Source organism: Neodiprion virginianus, chromosome 2, assembly GCF_021901495.1.
Source record: "Neodiprion virginianus isolate iyNeoVirg1 chromosome 2, iyNeoVirg1.1, whole genome shotgun sequence".
Taxonomy (NCBI): Eukaryota; Metazoa; Arthropoda; class Insecta; order Hymenoptera; family Diprionidae; genus Neodiprion; species Neodiprion virginianus.
The window spans coordinates 16,467,091-16,477,791 of NC_060878.1; the positions used below are offsets into that span (position 1 = coordinate 16,467,091).

Genomic DNA, 10,701 nt, shown 5'->3' on the forward strand with positions numbered 1-10,701 from the left:
TATTCGTTTATTTGTTCGTCAATTTTTCCGTTTCTGCAACTTTGCCGTATTACTTCGAACACCGTAACTTTTCTACTAATATAAAAAACGAACTGTCTGCACTACGTAAGAATTGGTTCTCGACCTCTATCGTAACAGTTTTCGGCATCGTAGATCAGAGACAGAGAAACAAAAATCTCGTTTTACGTTTCGGCCCTTTGAACTGTGAAAGTACATTTTATTTACATAAAATTTTAAATATAAACTGTACAACGATGCGAAAAAATACAAGCCCTTCAAGAATACTTACTTCAAGCAAACGTGAAACTTATTGTTAGTTCAGAAAAATCAGAAACCAGGTCAACAACAATGCTCATACAGTTAGGTTAGGTTCATCATTCCTGTCAAACTGCCTCGAACAATTACAACAACGAATAAACATTGCAAAATCCTTACCGGAAAAATGAAGTGAAAAACACTTCTATTCGTCTGGATTTCCGGTAAGGATGTTTCAATGTTTATTCGTCGTTGTAATTGTTCGACGCAGTTTGACAAAAAAATGATGAACCTAACCTAACAGCCACATTATCACTGTAGTTGATGACTTGGTTTCTCTCTTCTGGACATGACTTGGGTCCGATTGATTGTTCCTTTTTTTCTCAACCACGTTTCACGTGTGCATAAAGTAAGTATTCTTGAAGGGTGTTCTATTTTTTCGCATCGTTGTACAGTTTATATTTAAAATTTTATTGTAAATGAAATTTACTTTCGCAGTTCAAAGGGGCGAAACGTAAAAAAAGATTCTTGTTTCTCCATCTCTGATCTACGTCACTATACCTGCACTATCTTCGATCGGTAAAAGCAACTCCTTCAATTTTGTTCGGTTAAGGCTTACAATTAGACTCAGAGCGACCGAATTACAAACAAAACGTTTTCCTGCCTGCGGAGAGAAACTACGTCAGAGGCGAGCGCGCAAAACAAGAGTTGTAAATAAAATTTACTTTCACAGTTCAAAGTGGCGAAACGTAAAAAGAGATTTTTGTTTCTCCATCTTTGATCTACGTTACTACGCCTGCACTATCCTCGATCGGTAAGAACAACTCCTTCAATTTTTTTCGGTCAAGGTTTACAATTAGACTCAGGACGACCAAATTACAAACAAATCGTTTTCCTGCCTGCGGACAGAAACTACGTCAGAGGCGAGCACGCAAAACAAGAGGGGCCGCTGAGCATCGGGATAACAAAAGGAGGAAACGTGCCTCTCGGGGTGTTGCGAGCCTCCTCGTTGCGAAGCGGACGTAATTATAAAGCGTAAATGATTCGATGGGCACGTGGCCGTGTGACCGTCGAGGACAATACATCGTCTCAATTCCCAGTTCCCACCCTCGTTTGTTGTTTAGCGAGTAAGAATAATCGCGCTCTATCAACTCAGCCGATAATAATTAGCATTTAATTATCGCGCCGAAACTGCAGCGCCTGCAAAATAGTTCCGCGGAAGAAAATTGTCCAATTTACCAAACATGACGATGGACGATCAAACAATTAAGGCGGGAAAAACAAACGTTCTGCCAATAATTCAAATAAATCATCAACTCGTTTCACTCTTATAGAATATTTTGTCTACCTACGATTAAAGGAATCCACAAGATCTGCACATTGTCCTGAAAATTCGAGGATTTCACGATTCTCAATTCTGTTCATTGAGACCGATATAAAACGATAACACCGGTAAACAAGAATTTTGATTCTTTGTTCTAAATGTCTAGATAATTGATAAAAGAAAAAACAGTTTGGTTGGATAAAGTTTGCTTTTGTAGAAACCAGAACGATATTTCGGAGTTTAAAAAAAATTACATATCTTCTCAAACATTTATTGTAAATCACAGTTAAATAAACTTCAGTCTCGCATTTAAGTCACTTTTATACAAAAATAATATTATTTTGGTTTTTTATTATCTGAATAATTCAAATCATAGAATTTCTTGCATTTTGAAATAGGACTCTCCTGTTTAATATCACTTAACATGTAATAATCGAGGACACAATTACCAGGCACAGAATCTCTGTAGATTTCTGTTAGGAAAAGTATTAAATCTTCATTATTTCTCCAAAGATTGCAAAAGCAAACTTTAACGGGGGTGTATGTATGTCGAGAATTCCATGTCAACTCGACAACATTTTCGACTCGTTTCACGATTTTTCATACGATTCTACGGTCTCAAAAAAGCACTTTCGAGTTATTTCAGATTTTTTTAATGTGATGTTTCGTTTGTTGAAAATGTTAAAAGTGCTTGAAAAAAATATAAGAAAAAATCGTCCGACAATGAGACGGGTGTCAGAATGATCGAGATGAAAAATAAGATTCTTTAGAATGTAATGAGATTTTTAAACAAAGTAAATTTTTAGATGGGTTTGAATAATCATAGAAAATTAACGGTTGAAGGGAGAAATTCGAAAAAATTCAGGAGTGCTTTTTTGAGACCGTAGAATCGTGTGAAAAGTCCTGAAGCGAATCTAAAATGGTGAGAGAAAATCATTGGTCGAATTGACACGGGATTTTATTTTTCCATTGTTTTAATGCATGACAAATAAAAAAATAATTAACTCAACTCAGGTACAAAAGTACAATTTTTTTATTACTGAGCGACGTAAATGCATGAACTTGTTACGTTCTCTTACAAATGATTGTCTCGCTTCAAAGTACAGATAATTCTTAACACTATTTTCTGAATGAAAAATCTTGGAAAATTTATCAAGAAAGTTTGTCACTGAATCATGTAACATTCGAAATTTACTTTTAAAACATACAATGTGATCTGCATTCAAAATTTAGGATACAAAGCTCCATCGACCAATGGTTATTCAACCAAATTCTTTGATTTCAAACTACACGTTATTGGTCTCGTTATCATTATCATTAATATCGTTACTGTCTTCATCGTCACTACCATCATTACTATTATCATCATTAGCATCATTAACATTATCACGATCATCATCATTATTATCATTGACGTCATCATCGTAATTATTATTATCATCGTGTACACTATATCATTCCAGTTACACGTAAAAAAAGCTTTCAGTTTCTAATTGTGCTTTTGTTTATTTTGTTATTTCGATATAAAAAAAAAAAAAAAAAAAAACATGCGTTGACTGCACAAACTAATATTCTCTTCTGATTTGTTTAAGACACACTGTGTAACATATTATCCTTCTTCTTCTTCTTTCTGCATGCAGTACGTATGCGTAAATTTCTTTCACAATGCAACCGATCAGCGACATTCTCCTTTCTCTCGTTTATAAACTGAGGATCGTAGGCATCGTTATCGTATTATTGTTATGTTAAACTACAGTGCGCATACCGAGTTTGTCGAACTATGCTATTGGAATATATTATTATTCAATATATAAACATGCAATATCGAATATCCTACACAGTATAATAGAAGTGTAAAGAATAATGATACACATGTAGAATTATTGTGTCTGTGCGCCCAAAATATAATAATATACATATGAACATTCTCGCTCAAGTCGAAAAAGTGTTCTGAATTTTGAATCTCAGATTTGATGAAAAAATTCATTTCGATATACTTTTTTTAAACGTAAGCCTATAATTTCAAATCATATATACATATTTTTTTTTTTTTGCAATCACTGGTTTCGAGTAATCAATTATTGAAGGTTTCGAAGAATTACGAATTGGACCTCAGTGGACATCTTTTTTCACCTTTTTTCCTAACTTTTATTCAAATTCAATGCAAGTGATTACAATTTATTATAACCGTCATAAATGGATTTCACTATCATATTTGTCGTAACATTGTTTGCAATAATCCTTTTTATTTCAAAAGATTGTAATTAAGAAATGATGAATAACTCAAGAAAAATTCGTCCCATACTTAATCAGGGGTAAGGATTTTCTTTTTCTTGTCTAGTTGTTTTTTCTTTCAAAGAAAACACAATCAAAAATAACGCATCTTAGGAATCTTTAAATTTATGTTTATATTTGAGAATTTTTCGTCAGTGATTACAATGGTACGACAATGTTTTTTTTTTCACAAACTTTGAGTCTAAACAAACATTTTGTACTTTAGTTATTTTTCTTAGATCGAATCACCTTTGAAAAATAAAATACCATAAGTATAGACAAGTTTAAGACAATTCATTGAACTGTTTGATTACCATTAGTCAATTAATCTACAAGTCCATAAAACCAAATATTTCGCATAGTTTTACGGTTAAAATTGGACCGAAAAAAAATGTCGAGTTCAGTTCACAACGCTTTTGACTTGAGTGAAAATCACCTAAATACACGAGCTAACTGTGCCAAAGATTTGTTATTAATTATAAAAAAAAAAAATAGAACGTTCTGAAAATAAAGATATTCCACTCACATTAATGCGTGGTTATTAAACAAACAATTAATAATGCCTGAATGACCATGACTGGTTGAGTAAAGAATAAGTATTTGCACTAATAAGCCTTGGTGAAAAAAAAAGGAAACATTATTACGGAAAGACAAATCGTTTCTGAATGGTCGCAGTAAATGTTATACGAGTTGAAATTCATTGGTAGTACAGATTACAGATAAATATAAATTTATATCCTAACTCGCAAAATTATGATTTTATTTCAACGTGGTTAATTTCAAGCTCGTGATTTTTATCCGATTTTATGAATGTACGACCAAAGCATGAAAAATCGACCGATTGGCTAATACTGCACTCTTCTCGGAATTTATCGAGAATCGCTTATATAATATAATATAAACTAGAAACAATACATAAACCATTTGAAGCGCATCACGACGATTCTTGCACGCATAAAACTAGAGCCGAAATCACAGATTAAAATTGACTGACAAAAGCAAACTCCGATATGAGAAAACATACTTTTCCTCAATGTTTAATTGCGTAATGATTTACATCATGATTGTTACTCATCAATACAGGAAATTTTATCGATTGGATGAGTTTTTCCGTAAAGTATTTCACAGTAAATCCAGTCAATTGAAGCTGTACTAATCCCAAATTCTTTTCGCACAACCGAACACAAAGTTTCGGAGTTCATATTTTTATTGACTTCCATTGATTTTACAATGCTGAAGTCAAATAAGGCGAGGAATTTTTTATTTTAAATTTAATGTAAATGTAATGTTCGCGAAACGCATTATTGACGTATAATTAATCATTTTTCCTTCCTTAATTAGTGAAATCGTAATATTTATACACTGAGAAAAATTTCATTCGTTATAGTAACTAGAAAAATTCAGTAAAACATGTATCGTTAAAAAAACTGTTTGAATATTGTTGGGCTTACGAAAAACGAGGTACGCCTAACCATTTTGCGCTGTTGTTGATCCTTTTTTGGTAATTGCAACGCAAAATCAGTTTGTTCGGTTTACTCTACTTTTGTAGTCAAACAAGGCTTTAACATCAATTTATTCTTGCACAAGCATTAAATTTTCGCAACAGTTACAAGAAAATATAGTAACAATGATCGTAATGATAGAGAATAGTAACGGATACTAGACTTTCCGGTAACGGCTAGAAAACTAATTCTCATTTTGTACCTGGAACTATATTTTTCGATTGTGGTAAAAAATGAAAATAGTTAAGGACTGAGCGGTAACCGGAACTAAAAATCTCTCTCAGTCTATCTATCTATTATAGATTAGCATGCACATCTCGATACACGTGCTACCGCGTTGATCAGCCAGTTAAAATTTTGCAACCAGTACAGCCGCTATAGTACAACAGAATGACGACACATCATCAGTTGACCTCAAATGTTATAATCGTTATATTATACATGTACGTACGTTCGTATAATACAAGATATTTTTGGCGTAGGAGTTAAACTTTCAAGATGGACAGATACACGGAGGTATATAAAGTCTCGCAGAGGTTAATTTGCGTAACACGATAAAATAAAGAGATATTGCTTTTTAATGTTACGTATGCAGGTAGGTATAAAAAGTATCCACGTTGTTCTCGGTGCTCGTTCGAAACGCATTAAGGCATGCCAACGTCGCGAATATATAAATTTATCGGTATAATGACGAATACGAAAATAGTGTATAATCGAGCACACGCAAAACAAACGACAAACGCAAGTTGAGACCTCAAAAGAAGACGTCTGTAATAATTAATTAGCTTGGAAAATCCGTTTTGAAGACGTCTAAGTATATTGCACTATACTTATTTTGCTTCAATAAAAAGTTGTTCGTAACGCGTTTAACTGACTTGCAAAGAGGTTTTTAAGCTTCCTCGACTCTTTCTTGAGAAAATTTATCGAAGGCTCGGGTCTTTTTTGTTTTCACCGCTTCGCTCAGATTGAAATTGTCGTTTGGTTCCACGTATCCAATCGACTTGCACAAGCTTCTTCAAGACGTTTCGATCTCTAGTGTAATTAGGCGGAATCGCAACAGTCAATTCGCAGAATGCATGTCACTTTATTTCCCTGTCAAATGAAAATGGATTGGACTGTTTTTGTTTAGGATCCTGTATAGAATGGGGTTGTTGAACTCTTTTTTATGTCTGCGATACGTGGACATGGATGTTTGAAAATATATACGTCAACGTTGGAATAGACCAGGACATCCTCTTAAGGTGGTTTTCGACCAAAATCAAAAGTCAAAAAGATGTCACATCTTCGAATCATTTCAGATGTCTCTCAAAAACGAGCCAAATATGTCACAAATTACGATGATTCTGAATAATGTGAAAAGACATTCTGTTAACGGACATTTTGAAAGCATATTTGATTCTTGAGGGGAAAGTTGAGGTTATGTTACGAAACTTTGTGATAATTATCAGGCTGAAGTTGGTAGCTTTAGCGTAACGAACCCTCGGTCTAAAAGATCATCATTATTGGACAATTTGAAAAGGACTATCGAGTAGTTGACATTTGAAAATTAAAGTATATGTTGTTTATAATGGTTTAATTTGCTAAATCTCGGATATTCCTAAAGATGCAAAGTAGCGATTTTTCCTAAACATGCATCGTTAAAGTAACTTCACTAACTTCACCCTCATGCAACTTTTACAAACTTCAGTCAAGCTGCATCATTCTATGCCGTCAAATGGTCTTCGTGCGAGTTCCCATAGACACGGATAATGAAATCGATAAGTAATACGTAGGTATCATTTTGATCGTATTGAAATATATCGCAAAAAGAGCACTGACGACGAGCTAAAGAACTACCGTAAAAAGTCTCCATACACATATTCCAGTATACGTCTACTTATTTAGCAAATCATCGGTTTCGTGTCTTTAATTATCTCGCAAAGACGTGCTTCTGCGATTCCGAGAGGGAATGGGTGAGTGAAAAAAGAGCATCGTAGTCACCGTGAATCGGCGAATGAATGCCGCATGCCGGGGGCTCGAGGCCAGGAGGCGTCGATGTTTCGCAGTTCGACCCATCCACCCACCGGATTTCTAAATCCAGTCCTCTCAACAGCACGCGTTGCATGGACACGCGATCAACTGGATATACGTATATTGCTGCATAGCCGCGCGGCAACTGCGAGAGATCAATACCAGAGTAGACGCAAAATTGGCCAAGAATCGCGATATCAGATGTGCAAAATTGCGTTCGTATTACAGAATGTGGTGCTTTGTTTGGTAGTAACATTTATTTTTCGCTCCCACCTGAAAACAGTTTTTCCATTCAGATGACATGGGAGAATTGTCTTGATTTCAAATCGTTACCACTCACAATCATACAGGAAGCATTTTGTAAAGAACCAAGTTCTCCGACAAAGTATTATTTGAATTTCTGCTGTCAGGTCAATGGTTGCTCGAGGACGAATTTTTGCATGTAATTGATTTTCAAACCTCATAACTTGTGAACCGGTGAAGATATGGACTTTGTTTTCTGCCTAAAAATTTGTTGCTCAAATTCGTACCGTGAAGTTAATACTTTAGCTACTTGAGACGGTTGAAGATCAACTTTTAGCTAAAATTGACTTTCGGGCTTTATAACTTTTGTATCGTTGGCAGAACTACGGATTTCGCTCACCAGATACTTTTGTAGAACATTTAATTCGGTATACAAACTGTATCGAAGATCAAGTCCGTACGTCAAATACTATTGAGTCGTACCAATGAAAAAAAACATATAACAATTTATCCATGACATATGTGTAAGAAATTTACGAACTCCATGAGTCCATGTCATTCGGTAAAAAGTTGTTTTTAAGGTTCTGTTGTGACCAAGCTTCTTGGGTGGAGCGAAAAAAAAACTGCCTTTAAACAAAACATCTCATTTTTGTATACGCTCCGCTCGCACGACACAATCGAGACATCTTAAGTCTGGAAACAAGACGTAAAAAATCATCATGGTGTAATAAAAAATGGTCAAATCGAACGCGATTGAAGTTACCAACGTCAACGTAAGGAAGTATTGAAAACAAAACACAAATTTAAAACTTGACAATGACCTTGAAAATGTTGAGTTTTTAGGATATGAGATTTGTTTGATTTTATAACGGCTTATTGAATTTTAGACCCTCCTAATAACGTAGAGTAACGACAGTTTTCTGAAAAAAACATCCTTACATTATCGTGACCAACTTCAACCTCATCGAATCGAAGTGTTCGCGATTGAAAAAATTTGAAGAAAAAAGGTTGAGATCGATGAATCTAACAAATTTCAACCACGATTTCGAGTTTCAATGCCCGAGCGACGGGATAATCGGCTGATGAACTTGTTTCGCGGAAACAACAACGTCTCAAGAGGAGCATAAAACAGAAGAAAAGAACTGTATTAATTTTCGAAAGACACCGAATATTCCTAGAAATGACGAAAACGAATAGTAGGAAATTACCAATGCGATGAACAAGGTCACCCACACCGCGACACGGACGGCAGCGCAGCTCGCGGCTCGATTCAGCAGTTTCACCTGTGCCCACTTAATACGCGCTCACATACGTCCCTCTCGCCCCGCGAAAGGAACCGAGGCTTATCTCACTCTTTCTAGCTCCTCAGGCGCAACTCTCGGCAGCGGCTCGAAGTACGTACCTACATACATTGTATGTGCATACATTATGCCGCCTGCATTAATATTTCCGATGTAACTCACCTGGGAGGAGCCGAGCCGAATCCGAAGACTCTGATACCCGCGGTTTATCAAAGCCGGGAAAAATCTATTTCGCACTTTCAACTCTAATATGTATTTATATATTGTATATACGTGTATAATTACACTCACTTACGCACTGAGTCACTTTTTCTCTCCCTCTATCTCCCTCTCTAATTTCCCAGTACGATTAATAATAGTATTGTTAATTCTGTTATTACTACTATTATTGGTATCGGTATTATAACTCACAGGGTTGGAACAGTAACAATAAGTAAACCACAATTGGTCAGCACCGCAAAAACGCGATCAATCCGCTACCTCTCGCAACTCTGTGCGAAAGTCAACTGCACACTAACGCCACCGGCATTTTCACACTGTACGTACCCTACACTCTATTTTTCTCAACTGTACGGAGAGAGATTGACGAGAGAAAGAGAGATGGAGCGAGAAATGGGGAGGGGGAGGAGGGAACGTTTTTGTGCACACTACAGTATCGCCGTATCAGAGCCGACAAAGACGCATGCGTGCGAACCCGTCTGGCGCACGCGTCACTGGTGACTGCCGCCTTATCAAACGCTGACTGCGGGAGAGAACCGCGGCGAGGAAGAGGGGGAGAAAGAGAGTGAGAGGAGAGAGAGAGAGAGAGGAAAAGAAAGAGAGAGAGATAGAGCGAGGCGGACCCCCGCGATTTCGCGTCGCGGCCACCTGGTGGCGACGTCGTCGCACTGCCCCCTCCTCCCCCCTTACGTTCCCCGTTGCGCGCGCGGAACGACAGCCAAAAGACGTCTAATGCAACATTAAATTAAGCGTCTAATTGCAATTAGAGGCAAGAGTACGATTTCCGTGTCGGCAAGATTTCATGGTGTATTTAGTCAAAAGAAACGAAAATTTTAAAAGTGATGAAAGTTGATATTTCAATTACTTTGCGAGGTATTTATTACTAAAGAAACGTTGTTTTAATCTTTGGGCTAAGTCACCTTTTCGTACAGGGTGGTACGTGTGATTTTGTTCATGTCCCTGTCATACGAACTCCGAACTCACTAGCGAAAGAAAATCGTTGAATTTTGGCAAATTTTTTATTCCTAAAAGTCTCATTATTTTGGTAAAAATATCAAGAATCAATGGTCAAAAATTGGCGCCATGGATATCGTACTATTTTCCAATTAGAGGCAGACATCGCGTATTTTGCAGGCTTGTCAGAGACGTGACGGTTCTAATTATGAGGATGATTCAGAACCTTAATTCTGATCTTCTTTTCACTGGTGAAAACCGCGGTGATAAATTATATCTCAACTAAAGACCGACCAAAGTTTCGGTTTCGGCCAGTCTCGGCCAAAAATCTGGTTTCGGCGGCAGTTTCGGTTTCAGCCAAAATGGCCATTGCACGAAATTCTTTAGTAGTCAGTTCGTACCTACATTTCATTCGAAAAATAAAGGGATATCCTAATATATTAAGGTCTTTGATTTAATCTAATCGAATAATCTGTTACAAAGCTAGGAAAACACTAGATTTCAGAGTGTAATGAATATTTAACTACATTTAACTCAACTACGTAAGTTTTGGTTTCGGTTACGGTTTCGAACGAAACTAGAAGAGCAATTCAAATTCGGTTATGGTTTTGATTTCGAC

At 36.3% G+C, this 10,701-nt stretch overlaps 1 protein-coding gene across 2 annotated transcripts in view; it reads right to left on the minus strand.

The window, feature by feature from the left end:
- The window catches only part of LOC124299261 (protein numb), a 97,457-nt gene extending 87,851 nt beyond the window's left edge, over window positions 1–9,606 (minus strand). Inside the window, exons 1-2 of one of the 2 annotated variants that reach the window (XM_046752340.1) lie at window positions 9,072–9,606; window positions 8,817–9,010 (exon numbers count right to left, since the gene is read on the minus strand). The gene's annotated coding sequence lies outside the window, so the exon portion shown is untranslated. The remainder of the gene's footprint in view (window positions 1–8,816; window positions 9,011–9,071) is intronic. The other variant, XM_046752341.1, reaches the window with a different exon arrangement.
- Window positions 9,607–10,701: the final 1,095 nt, after the last annotated feature.